Source organism: Sparus aurata, chromosome 6 (assembly GCF_900880675.1).
Source record: "Sparus aurata chromosome 6, fSpaAur1.1, whole genome shotgun sequence".
Classification (NCBI taxonomy): domain Eukaryota; kingdom Metazoa; phylum Chordata; class Actinopteri; order Spariformes; family Sparidae; genus Sparus; species Sparus aurata.
This window is the reverse complement of record NC_044192.1, coordinates 26,819,381-26,833,821: the sequence shown is the minus strand read 5'-3', so window position 1 is coordinate 26,833,821 and position 14,441 is coordinate 26,819,381. Positions and strand designations below refer to the sequence as shown.

The following is a 14,441-nucleotide window of genomic DNA, read 5'->3' as shown; positions in this document are numbered from 1 at the left end:
ATGTCCAGTGTCTGGGAGATGTGATTACTTCTGACAGCTTGTTTGTTCTCATTTCACCTGGCTGGAGCCAACCCCTGAGCCCCACCACAGGACAAAGCTGCTACTGTGTGCAAGCAGCAAGACATACAGCTTAATAAACCGTCCTCATGCGTCGTGTCAGCCGAGCATTAATGCACAGGCTGGTTTATGAGCAAGGACAGCACTGTTGACTCTTTGAATGAATACCTAAGGTATATATTTTTTTAAACATTTGCAAAAAGCTAAATAAAACCATAAAGAAATGTGAAACTTATTTTCACATTTTATATATATATATATAAAAGAAACACATGCACATCTTACTCATTTGCCAATAGTGGTGTCAATTGTTCCCAAATGAGAAGAGACACATCTTTTTATAAATCAGTACGCGTATATGGTGTACATGATAATTACACAAACTAGATGCACAATGGCGCTCTTGCTTGCACTTATTTCGGAGGAAAGACACCACCGCTGCTGCCCTTTACTTCCAGCTCATGGCCCCGGAAAAAAATTTCGAGCCTGAGCAGAAAGCAAAATCCAAATCCAATCTGATAGAACGTATACATGCACGAGTAATGCGACTATCAATCGTATAATCTAGGTGTTTTAATCTGACTATGAGAAATCCGATCCAGTCTGATTTCAGTCAGACTAAGGTGTATACATGCATCTTAAAAATCCATTCATAGTCGGACTAACCCAGTAATTCGGTTTTCTTGACTGTCATGTAAACGCACTGAGTGTGTTGGATATTACTTTAGTTAGAAAGTTGGGCTATTTCTCAGTTGACCTGTTGATTGGTTTCCTACTTTGGTACAGATGATTCATCCTAATAAGCTTGCTGATTCTCTGACAGCTACTAGATAATTTTTTCATCATATATATATATATAGCTATGTATATATACATATATATATATATATATATATATATATATATATATATATATATATATATGTCCCAACGTAATCAAACACGTGCCATGAAGAGGACTGGACAGGTCAGGGCACGGCATGATGGCGAGCGAGAAGGGGAAGATAAGTTTCTCCTCGTGGAGGTATTCACATTATTTTCAACTGGAGAGCAGAGGGAAAACAAAATTTCGGTAACTTGCAGACTGTGTCCCGGTTCAAAAATACTTTCTACGGAGAACAACAGCAACAGCAATCTGCTGAAGCACCTGGAGAAGCGGCATGCTTCGACAAAGTTAGCAGCTAATGGCGGGTACACACTACAGGATTTTTCAAACCTTCACAGATTAGGAGACCACACACTTGATGATAACAAAAGACAGATCGTACAAGATCTCTCTCTGCTGATCTTATAGTATGTAGTGTTCTCCGTAGTGCACACCACACACTAACCGATTCTTCAGCAGAGTATCAGGTTCTTCACGCGCAATATTGCAAATCTTGCGTGGTCAAACGTGACTTTAGTGTAAACAAACATGGCGAACGAACCGGAAGATGCAGTGGTGGTTGTTTTAGGCCTATTACTGGCTGAAAAAGTAATGGAGACGGCGAGAGTGTGGGCTGTATGCGTTACAGCGCGAGTTGGAGGTGAGTAAAAATGATCAGAAGTATTACAGATAGCTTCGAGAGCAGCGCTGTGCACTCTGGCCCCCGGTACTGCGGGTAACCATGGTAGCAGGTAAATAAAAGGCTGACGGAGAAACACAGCTGACTCAGCTCGCGTCTTGATTGGCTGTTGGTCCGGTACACGTGACATCACACGCTGTGCGTGCTCGGCTCCGCTCGGAACACCCCACACACTACAGGATTTCTAATCGCAAATATTAAACATGTTCATTATTCACGATCCCTCCTTCCAACGCCTTCCGAGAGGATCCGACCGGACAAAATCACTCTTAACACACCCCACACCACAGGACAATCAGACACGATGTCCTTTGCAAACATCAGATAATCGGGCCTTTGCTGGCTTTGATCGTAAGAGGGAAATCGGGACAAAAATCGGCCCGATTATCCTGTAGTGTGTACCCCCCTTAAGGTAGCTAACGCAGCATCTGAGACCAAGAGTCAAAGCAGCGAGCACACACCCACTCCACCCAAGCAGCAGCGGTTGGAGTTCGAAAGACGGACCCATAGCCAGGCACAACTTGATAAAACAATAGCACGGTATGTTTAATTGTTTATTTGGATCTCTTTTAGCAATATCAGGCTATTATTCCAAGAGTCCAATGGTAAAATTTTACAGATAAAAACACGTGTTTTTCCCCCTCAGATATGTAGTGGAAAACATGCTACCCATCTCCACAGTGGAGGACCCTGCTTTCAGACAGATCATCAGCATGGTGCCGTGCACAGGTAATAATAATAATAATAATAATAATAATAATAATAATAATGATAAAATGGAACTTGCATGCAAGCAAAACATACGTGTTGCTAGGGCAACCGTCATTGTTTACTGCGCCTCTTGGGCGCTGCTCGTGTCTCCACTGCAATCACACACGCAAGAAAGGATCCATTTTTAGACACAATGAAACTGAAATATGGTGAACTGTGTTTGGACACGTTTTGGCTGCTTTTACCTTCCCAACCTTCTCCTTCATGCTACTCTCCTGTATAAACAAACACTTAAAGAGACTCTGTTCTCTAAAGCAGGCACATGTCCCACTAATGCGTCCAACATAGTTTTTGTTTTGTTCTGTGACTGTCTTTCTTTCCATTACCAGAATATCCTTAAGTTATTATTTCTTAAAGATGTCAGTTTGTATGAATGTAAAAACATAACAGCTCAGAATGAGAGTTTATTTTTACAAGGCATCATTTTGAGTCTATTCTGTGTAGCAATACGACTTTGACTGTGATCCACCTAATATGTTTAAATTATTGGTTTAACAGGTGGCACACGGCAGATGGGAAGGAAAACCTTCTCCGACTACCTGGAGAAAGAGTATGCAAAAATGGAAAACGAGCTCAAGAAAGCATATGAGGAGCTACACTACATATCAACCACAGCAGACATTTGGTCCATCCAAAACAGGAGCTACTTAGGTGTTACAGCTCATTGGATAAACCCAACTACTTTGAAACATGAGAAAGCAGCTTTGGCTTGTAAACGGATTAAAGGTAGTCACACTTATGGTGTCGTTGCTAGCGAGATAGACCATATTCATTCTCTGTATGGATTGTCAACAAAGGTCACAGCCACTGTGACTGACAATGGTTCAAATTTTGTAAAGGCATTTAAAATGTATCAGCCCCCTGATGATGATAGTGATGATAGTGGTGATGATGATAATGAGGTCACCTTCACAGATGTTAATGATGTGCTTGATGCTGCCACAGAGTACGGGATTGTTCTGCCACTACATCTCAGGTGTGCCTCTCATACTATGAACTTGGTCTCATGCTCTGATCTTGAAAAATGGTTCACTTCAAATCCTGCGATCAAAGGAATCTACCGAAGTGCTACGGCAAAGTGCACTGCACTGTGGAACAAGGCCAGTAGGTCAACCATGGCCTCCGAGACAGTGGGGGAAGTGTTCTCCAAAAAGCCCGGTACCATGCACAACAAGGTGGAACTCTTTTCACGATGCTGTGGCAAGCATAACTGAAATTCATCTTAATGACTTAACCACCATCTGTCATCGTTTAGGCCTAAAATGTTTTAGTGATAGGGAACTCCAATTCCTGAAGGAGTACTGTGCCATCACAAAGCCACTCACCGTCGCTCTGGACATCCTACAAGGAGAGGACAACTGCTATTATGGCACCCTCCTGCCCACCCTTGAAGTGTTGATGGCCAAGACACTGGAGAAGAAGGAAGGTCTGACTGTGGCAATGGGCCTACCTGATGCCATAGTTCAGGTAAGAAACATTCCATCAACACATGGAAATGTATGTATATTTTACCAAAGACATTCTATGTAAAATATGGCACTGGTAGTCATATTGGTAATACCCACAAGTCTCCGTTCATAAAAATCTGAGTGATGTTTCTTATGATTAAGTATCTTTGATTTTACTCAAAAGGGAATCTTTTACTAATGCTAATACCTATGTCGCTGTGTGTTTGCAGGCTATCAAAACCTGATTTGCCGCCGTCTTGGAAAGCGAAGATGCCATGGACGCGGCTGCCTCGCTTCTCATGTTCAAACTGCGATGGTGTAAAGACCAGGCGAAGAAGGAGATGGTGAAGGGATACCTGGCAGCAGAGTGTCACAAGGTTACCCCTCAGCCTGGCCCTGTGCAGCAACCAGAGGTACCAACAACACTAACACCAAGCACCTCCAAAGCACAGGACTTTATTAACTTTGAGGAGGACGATGACACCTTCAGTTCTGTCGAATCTGAGATAATATCCTACTTGAGAACAGCCGAAACAGAGATGGATGTTCTCCAACAATTTCCCACAATAAAGGAAGTCTCTCTGAAGAAAAATGCTGCTACTCCGTCCAGCGCCCCTGTTGAGAGGCTGTTCAGTTTGGGAAGTCTGGTACTGTGTCCCAAGAGGAACAAGCTCAAAGACAAAAGGTTTGAGAAGCTGCTTCTCATGAGGTATAACCACTGGTTTCAGTGCTAACTCTCCACTCAAACAATCATTCAGATCTCTGCAAGTAAGCACTCTTGTTATTTTAAATAAGTGAGCTCATCCTTTTTCCCTTTTTTGAATAATGGTCTATCAGCTCACTCTGTTAGTTGGCATAAAATGCTGGTATGAAACTTTATAACTTGCATTCCCTCTCTCACCTATTTCATGGATATGTTGACCATTGTTCAGGTTTGATTTTGAGCAGCTGGTGGTGTTATGCATCATTTTCATATTTCATTGTCTTAAACAGAAGTTCTTAGGTGCTAAGTGAAAGCACATTAATTTGTCCAACTTGATTCTGAATAATAATTCAGATTGTTTATTTATATCAGAATTTCAGTTATTTATATCAGAATGTCTGTATTTGCTTTTAAGCCACTTTAATTTTTTGCGGTTTGTTTTTGAATACCAAATAAGAAAGATAGGCTTGCAGTTTATAGCCTATGGAAGACTTTATGGCCTGACTGAAATAAATAGGCATTGAAAAAATACTTTGGTGTTTGTGTCAAGGTTTGTGTTGGTGCACAACGGATTATATTGCTTGGATGATTAGATTCAGTGATGTGGATGCAAATGAATTGAAACGGTTGTTTTAAGTTTGTATTATTCAGCATCAGTACAGAACTGAAATGATGGCTAGAGGGGAACTCAATCAATCAACTTTTATTTAATGGGAGCATTGGAAAAATGTTTTACAGTAACTAAGAAGTTACTTTCTCAGAAACGCATTACTTTTGGTTTAAGTAACTGAGTTACTAACTGAGTTACTTTTTTACAAAGTAACTAGTAACTGTAACTAGTTACTATCTTTCAGTAACTAGCACAACACTGATGACTATAGAGATCCTCCTGTTGTGCCACCATTAGCTAATAGTTTTTACTTATCACTAATTTCAATCATGGTCCCCTGAGGAAGAATCCTGATGACTTTTCTGATCCCCCAACTTTCCTCTACTGCCCCCTGCAGACTGACATTTGTGCCACTAAGTGAAATATCTCAACGATCATTGATAGACTGCCATGAAATTTGGAACAGCCACTGTTCCCCTTAGGATGAACTCTCCCTCGACAGAAGCAGACTTGCAGACAAATGGCTACATTTCTCCAGTAGACCACTGTGCTTATTTTATATACTTATATCTGCACAACAGCACATCTCAGCCTAACTGCTAGCTTTGGGTAAACTCAAGCTGTCATTTTCTTGTGTTTGTGACCACACAGATAAATTAGGTCTCCAACCTAATGTTTGGTCAAAGTATTGACATTTAGAAGAAATGATTGCATGAATTGTGCATTTTAGATGGCTTATACATGCAGTAGGCTATACAGTCTGAAATGGCATCATTAAAAAAGACAATTAATTGTATGCAAGCTAGGGATGGTGAGATTCACCGATTTGTATCGGTACATTCGTATGAACATTTACGATGTGGTTGCATCGATGACAGAAGTGTGCATCGGTTAAAATATCTGGATGAACTCGAGATGTATCGTGTATAAAATCTCTGCATCGATAAAATCCGACTCGTATCTATACTTAAAATAAATTAATTTAGAAGTAGGACCAAGTGCTTGTTTCCGTTCTCATCACCACGGCCGCGATCGGCCAATTCAGCCAGAGTTTCGTCTCACGCGAGTTGGAGGTGGGGTCAGCAGAGCAACAAACAGCAGGCTGGAAATCTGAGCCGATCAGAGACAAAGTAAGCATGGATGAAGAAGAGATACACTCGCTGGTCACTTACAAGTCTGGTGTTTGTGGACACTTCGGCTTTTATAAAGAGATGGTCAGCTTGAGAAATGCCATCTGTAAAATGTGCCGTGCCGCGATTAAACACACAGGGAGCACAACCAATCTATGCTCTCACCTGAAGCGGCGACATGGCGTTAATGTGACAGAGAGGTCTCCTTCGGCTCCAGTGGTTAGCACCAGCGGAGGTAACACAATGTTAGTGTTTGTCTCGCAGCGTGGTTACACGCGAGTTGTCCTCGTGCTGGAAACGTGACTTTTCGCATACATGACGTCACTCACCGAGACGCAAAAAGAAAGCCAATATATTTTTTTTTTTCGAAGGAAAGTGACAAAAATAATAGTAAGGCAAAATGACTTGAATAAGTACTTAAATCTGATTACTGGTTTGGAAATATTAATGCGTTAGATTACTCGTAGTGGTCAGATTAAGGTAACACTTAACTGGCATCACTGATTGTGTAGCTTAAGTGCAACATGGAGCTTAAAGATGTAAAGAAAAAAAGGAGGAAGAAAGTTGGAGATATAGACCCATTTCAAACAAGTCGTGGGCAGTGACAACATGTGTGTCAATCTGTACAACTTTTGCATTCATTCAGCAGCTTATAACTGCCAAAAGGCAGCACTGCTTAGAGTTTAGTTTCCCATTGTCCCTGTTGAAAGTGTTAAGCACACTGTAGAAATAAAGAATGAACATGAACTATCTGCACCACTTTGTATTCCATTGTACAATATTCTTCTGCATCGCATCGTATCGCACTGTATCGCATTGTGTTAAACCAAATTGTACTGTATCGCACTGTATCGCAGTAGGTGGGAGAATCGTATCGTATCTTATCGGTGGTTGTTTTATATGAATCTTTAATGTATCGTATCGTTGGCAGTGTATCTAGATACATATCGTATCGCCTCAGTGTTGAAGATGCACATCCCTAATGCAAGCTTACAGAATGCATGATACATTGGTTTTCTACCTGGGAGTTATTGTAAACAAACATTGTGAATTTCTGTTTAGCTACAATTTGTGTGTTGTGATAATTGGCAAATGTTAGCATGCTAACAAGCTAAACTATGATAATGGAATAGTTTTTTTGTGTGAATTTAGCACAAAGGACTCAAACCTACTTTCATTTTTAAACCCTTGTGGTGTAAAACAACAACAACAACAACAACAATGACAATGCATTTGTAACCTTGCACCCTTAATCTTTTTTGCATGCTACTCTGCAGCATGTTAGTATTGTTATCGTGAGTTTGTTGCCTTTCAGGTGTTAGCATTTTTTTCTCAAAGCACATCTGTGTCTTAGTGCAGCGCCACAGAGCAGCTAGTCTGTAGAGTTCTGGACTTTATAAGTAAAACTGATTTGACTTGATGCCTGTTTAAAACTGTTTTCAGTCACTACTCTATCTTCTACTTTGCCCGTCTTTCATCTCAGTGAGCCCTATAGATATTTCACAATATAAGTCTGCCAACAGTTCAAGGAGGATCAAAGTGAAGGACTCAGATATACTGCCCCTGCTGCCTGGAATGATTTATAACAGGACTCAAAAAAACTCATTTCCAAATCACAGCAGATTCAGAGAGATTTTAAGCACGACAGAACATGCATCTTTAGGAAGCTGTCATTACTTTTAACTACAGTTCTGGCTGGACTTTGGAAATCATTAGACTCTTTTTAAGAAATGGATTTGGTGCCCGTGTGCAGCCATGTGGTGACATAACGAGTATGTTTGCGCGATGACTGATGCGTCTGTTTTTATGATCCTGCCCGCTATGCATCTCCACAAAGTGCTCGGCTGTTTACAGAGACATCAAACCAAATCAATAGGCTGTGAATGGACAGGTCACTAAACACTCACTCCCTCATTAAGACAACCAGCTCATATTTTAGATGCACTGATGGGCAGACACCCACGCCGCAAATGCAGCACACTTACGCCTTCAAAAGGAGGCAGAGAAGAAACGCACACCCCCTAACCCCTTTCAGCGCCTCTGCTGGAAAACCGCATTATAAGTAATCTTAAATAAAACACCCACCGTTCATCTCCCCTCATGCCTCTAGGTATGACAAATAAGACGTCTTCCTCAATAAATGAATCCAAGGAAATGTTTCTATGCCGTGTTGTTGGGAGCATGAAATATGTGAATGATCATTCTCCAGCAGCGCTCACAGAGCACCATGGAAACATTAAAGAAAAAAAACACAACATGAAAGTCTGTGAAGGACACGACTTCAGCTGAGCTATTCAAAAAGTATTTTAGGGCATTCAATCCTTCAGAGAAAGAGCTCGGCTGAATGTAACAGTTATTCAGAGGAAATCTTTAGCCTCCTGGTGAAGCCTGAGAGAGAAGTTGCTGCGTGGCAAACTTCATCGGCTCAAAAAAAAAAAAAAAAAAAAGGAATAAAACATTTTAAAAAACGCGCGCATACGGAAGCGTGTACACACACACACACACACACACACACACACATTCACACACACACTCACACACATGCACACTGGCTGTTGAAAGCCACCAGGGGAGAGGGTAGGCAGACTTTTGAAGATGGCCCCCTGAGTTGCAGACCACTCTCCACTCATGCACATTCACAAAGCATATCATTAAACATAATAGGGTTTTTATCACCGACTGTCAAGAAATACCGCTGCATTTGCATTCAAATTTAATTTGCCATACTGAAGCTCATGCATCCAAGAAATCCTCCTGTATACCCTCCACCCTGTGTCACACACACATGCACACACGCACATACACACACGCACACACACACACACATACACACACGGGCACGCACATGCCCTGCGCTCATAATTTTTAATACCATCATAAACAGGGAAGATGTTGCATAAAGTCCCTATATTTTAATCCCACCATTCTGTGCTGTTGGGGACATTTACTGCTGTGAGTGTTTTCTATAGCGTGAACACATGGGTTAAAATCTCTATAATCTGTTAATGCTGCTTATATTAGTTGGAGCTGAATTTGATGACGTCCTGTAAGAAATTTGGATTCCCTTTCTTTAGCATTTAAGTAAATCCGCTAATCATCTCCATTCTGTGAGTTTTAGTCCTTTACTAAACTAGCAGTGTGATGAAGTCTAATGAGTGTCAAAACAAATGTGCTGAAACTAACAGAAAATTAAACGATGGCAACACTTTCTGTGAAGCTCATTTCTATAAAGTATGGAAGCCCTAAACAGTCAAGGGTCAGACTGGTTTCCTCTGTTGTCCCATGATGATCAGTTAAATGTGATTTAAATTTTTCATGATCACAAGTTATTTATGTCATTGTCACAGAATAAATAACATTGTTTTCCAGGGATACTGGTTTAATTAATCATGACAAAATGACTCAATAAGATTAATAAGAGTGGACCATTATATACACATTGGTGGCTTTTGGGAGTTTTTAACCTTTTTTTTTTTTTGCTATTAATAATGATTAACTCCTTAAATCAGTGGCTACACTAGTAAAGATGCCACGTATTCATGCTGTCATGGTACTGCTGATCAAATAGACATTAAGCTTTAAGGAATAACAGGGAACAATCTAATGCATGAGGGTTTGCCTATGGTAATAAGCAATCATAAACATTCAAAATGCTTTGTAACATTGATAATAACATAAAGCATTTGATAATGTGAAGTGAGGTCAAGAATTGATACTCCAACAAGCGAACAAAGAGGAAAATGTAGCCAAACATTTCTAAAAGATATAATACATACAGACTTTGTATAACGGTGCAGAATAAAATTATTTATCATCCTTAAAACATTATTATAATTAATGAATTAATCATTTCAGAAATTCTGTTGACTCCAAAATGATTGTAAGAATTCTGACAGTTGGTTCCGGCTCCTCGTAAGGTTTGTGAGAAACTAGTATAACGTTTACGTTATCTGGTGTTAGCAATGTTAAAGTTAGCTATAGGTGGCATAAGCAACGTTAGGTATTGCAACAAACTGGCAACCACTTGTTGGGGCAGATGATTTGACAACAGCAGTGGTTTGATGGGAATGAGATGGAATGTCACATTCAGTGGCTGAATCTGATCTGTAACAACATAAAGTCAATACAAAACAACATACACAACGCTGTAAAATGTATTTTGTACTATCGTACCATGAATGGATTACTCCATTATACAAGTGTTTATAGTGTAATATTGACTGTGCTGCAATTATGAGTCATGAATATCTATATATGTGTGTGTGTGTATATATATATGTATATATATAGAGAGAGAGAGAGTTTAGTATATTGTAGTTATAAAGCTTTATCAATATGAATGAGTGCTTATAATGATGATTATACAGCACAATCTAACACAATATAAGTATATTCAAATGTTATAACACATTCTAAGACATGGGCTTCATAGAAAGTGTCACACTAATTATGAGCATGTAGTTGCATTTTTTACCCTTTGTCCTCAAATCTCAAACAAATGCAATCCCTTACATGGGAGGACCGGAGACATTGTGAACAAGTGAGACTCCCTGCTCCTCTGCCTCTCTGTCTCTTTTCACCTGGAGTAATGCAGACTCCATTTCACCGACAAAATATCCTCTGTAGAAGCTGTCAAAGTGTTTACCCACAGGCCTGAGTCCCTATCTGAGGCCTGACATCTAATATAGAGAACTGGCCTGCAGCGCCCACCGCCTTCCCTGCCAAACGTCCACACCGAGAATGAGAGAGGGAGGGGAGGATGCGGTGGGGGAAGGGATCAGATGGGACGAATTGCTGGGGCAAGAGAGGAGGGAGAAGAAGAGGAGAGGAGGGAGAGGACAAGGAGGAAGCAGGGATGGTGAAATGAGAGGGAGACAATGAGTATGTATGACTCTAAATAGTCTTTGCTCTTAAAGGGGGGTTATGTAGCTTGGGAGAAGAGATAAAAAAAAAAATGGAATATTTACTATATTAATGAAGTAATAATACAAACTCACATATTTATTATCCTTTTTTTAAAAAAAATAATTGAATGAACAAGCTTTTCTCTGAATAAAATAAGGTCCCCAGAACTGTATTTAGAAGCTAGAAAGGTGGCAGGGTGCGCCACACACAAACAAAGGGAAGCAGTATGAAACTGTGTACTCCTTTAAGGTCTGCTTGTTTATTCAGTCATGAAAACAAAGAGAGTTGAATTTGTTGAGGTATCATCAATACAAATCTTTGAATGACCAAAAAACCTTCTGATTGAAATGTATTTACCCCAAACTACATACTGCAGCTTTAAGAAAGGCATGTAGTGACTGAACACGAACTCTAGGACTGAAAAATCTCAAGGATGCTTCCTCATACCTTTGCCTTTGTCACCAGTGGCATTCTGTTGACAAAAACCTTGCGCACAACGAGACATTCGGGTGAATTAAAATGCATAACATTTCACCGTGAACAGTTGCGATTAATATATGTTCATGACTCGATTCTGCAGAATTCCTTTAATGTATTTACAGCCGTGTCAACCTTGTCACAGAGATGGAATATCCGGCCTTTAAAATCAAATCAACTTTCCGGGGCAGAACACTGTTTTTTTCCTCAGGTGTTTATGCAATAAATGTGCTACTTTATCATTTTATTACACCTTTGGAGTGTGGAGGGTAGTGAAAGGTACATGTTTTACAACCTATAAGGAAGACATTTCGATAAAATGGGAGCTGCCTCTTGAGCACCATCAAGTTTTACTATCATCCTTAGCTTGCACAGGGAGAGCAGAACCTAAACGGTGGCTGCCTCTCAAACACACCCGGGCGCAAAAACACACTTACACATACTGTCAAAACGCAGCCGAATGTGCTCACGTTATAAGCATTTTACGCGTGCACACACACACACACAGACACACACTCACACACACAAATCGCACACATCGGCTGCACAATGGGGGACCTCAATCCAATTAGCTTGATTATTAATTAAAGTGTGCACTCGGAGGAGAGCTGGCGCTGGCGGAGGCGGCCCAAAGGGGGCGTCTGCTGAGAGGGCTCTGGACTCACTGTAGCAGTAGGTGATTAGGCTACTTGGCCAACACACCTATTCATGCTCTCTGCACACACACACACACACACACACACACACACACACACACACACACACACACACACACACACAAACACACACACACACACAAACACACATTACACAGGTGGCTCTCTTTATCTCCACTTTCTCTTTTACTTTATCTTTATCTCGCAGCCACACAGGCACATTCTCTCCTACAAGCACACCATCATCGAATTTTCACACGTATAATATGTGTTTGTGTCTCTGCCTCTCCAGCGTAACATATATAGGCTACTGAACGGAGGGAGAAGAAAGAAAGAAAGAAAGAGGGAGGTTGAGATATTTTTGCTGAGGAGGAAAATTAAAGATCAAAAAAGAAAAAAAAAAAAAACTGCTTGCCAGACCACTAAATAGGCAACAACAGTAATGAGCAGCTGCAGCCAACTGTTTGTGTGAAATCTCCAGAAATTACGAGGTGACGGCTGATTTCATCTGAGTAATTTGACTTTAGTGAATATCGGGATGTTTCGGGGGGGGGGGGGGGCTTCAATTTCCTGAAAACAAAATACTTCACTTCTGAATAGTTGCTGTGGTTACATGGACAATATTTCTTCAGTCATTCTGATTAGAGATGCTGACTTAAAGCAACATTATGTAACTTTTTTTTACCTTTAAATTAACAGCTTCGGAATCGTGTTGATGCTACAGTGTCTTGTAACAGGGTGAATGGAGTCTCAATGTAACTTCGGTGAGAGGGTCGGATCACAGCGTTACACACGTTTGCTTCACCGTACAAGTTTTCAAAACATAACATTGCTCTGATGTCACAAGTTATTGTTTGTGGTCAGCCCCGAATTGCTTTAACTGTTTGCATGGTCGCTAAATAAAGTGATAATACTAAGATGTGTGTTTGCATGCCCCGAAAGCATTTAATCAGAATACAACTTGTCTGACATTGGAGAAGTGTTTTCACCCTCTATGAAGAGTCTTGTTTGAAACATTACATAGAAAGAAGAGTAAGACGATCTTTTCCAACTTTACTGAGAAAATTTAATTAAAACAAAATAGTTCATTCAGTCTTTCCACCAGCAATTTTCAAGATGGATCTACATTGTGTCCCGGGAACAATATTAATGTTTTTGGTTCAGTGGATTCTGGCTTTGTTCCTCTTTTCAAAAACTTGTTTCGAGCCTTCTGACCGCCGAGGCGTTCAACAGTCCTTCAAGTCTTTTAAGATCTCCAACAAAGAAGTTCCCAGAGGCTTGTAGTGTTTCACTACCGCCATGTTTTCTCCCGTAAGCAACGTCATCCAATGTGGAAGGAGGAAAAACTGTTGGCTTTACATAATTATTAAGTGCTGATATTTTCCTATTGACCAGCTTATCAAAACTTTACACCAACTGCTTTCAATCAGATTAGAAATTCATTCAGATCGGACCACACTGGGTCAGCTTCTTCTAATTCAGGTGGTTATATGACACATTTTTATGCTGACTGAGCTATTGAACTGATTGTTAGTGGATTATTTTGGGGTCCATGTAAATGCAGCTTCCATTCAAATTGGAATATTCTTGAAAGATTACAATGTATAGATGGACTGATATTTACTCTCAACGTACTTTAGAGGTCGACTGTTGTAACATGCAGCTAACGTCTCTCTCACTGTCTCACCTCACTCGCCCTCACATTTAATGTTCACCTATAATGCTGCTTGTTCGGATTCTCACTCTCACTCAGACTGCAGGGATGTGCTCGCTCAGATATGATGAGTGATAGATACAATTTTTATAAGGAGCTCATCCATTTAAATTATATACAATTATATGGAGGATTATTCCTTTTTTTTCCACCCTCATCTTGAGATCAGCTTGGATTCAATGTGCATGCTTTGATAGATAGATAGATAGATAGATAGATAGATAGATAGATAGATAGCTTTATTAATCCCAGAGGGGACATTAGGTTATCAAAGCAGCAGGTACATTCAAGTACAAATACAATCAAAATACAAGAGCAAATATAGAAACAATAAAGTACAATACTTGTTTATTTCTGCTCAATATTTCATCTCTTTCTGTATCCGCTTTCACTTTTTTGGAAAGC

General features: G+C 40.2%; 1 long non-coding RNA gene across 2 annotated transcripts; it reads left to right on the top strand.

Moving 5' to 3' along the window:
- Positions 1–1,334: 1,334 nt before the first annotated feature.
- Positions 1,335–4,953, top strand: LOC115582918 (uncharacterized). Of its 2 annotated transcripts, XR_003984272.1 has the most exons (5): positions 1,337–2,162; positions 2,269–2,351; positions 2,892–3,119; positions 3,339–3,860; positions 4,072–4,953. It is a non-coding gene; the product is annotated as an uncharacterized LOC115582918 (long non-coding RNA). The 2 variants fall into 2 exon arrangements; XR_003984271.1 differs by having other exon boundaries at positions 1,335–2,162; positions 2,892–3,860.
- The last annotated feature ends 9,488 nt before the right edge of the window (positions 4,954–14,441 follow it).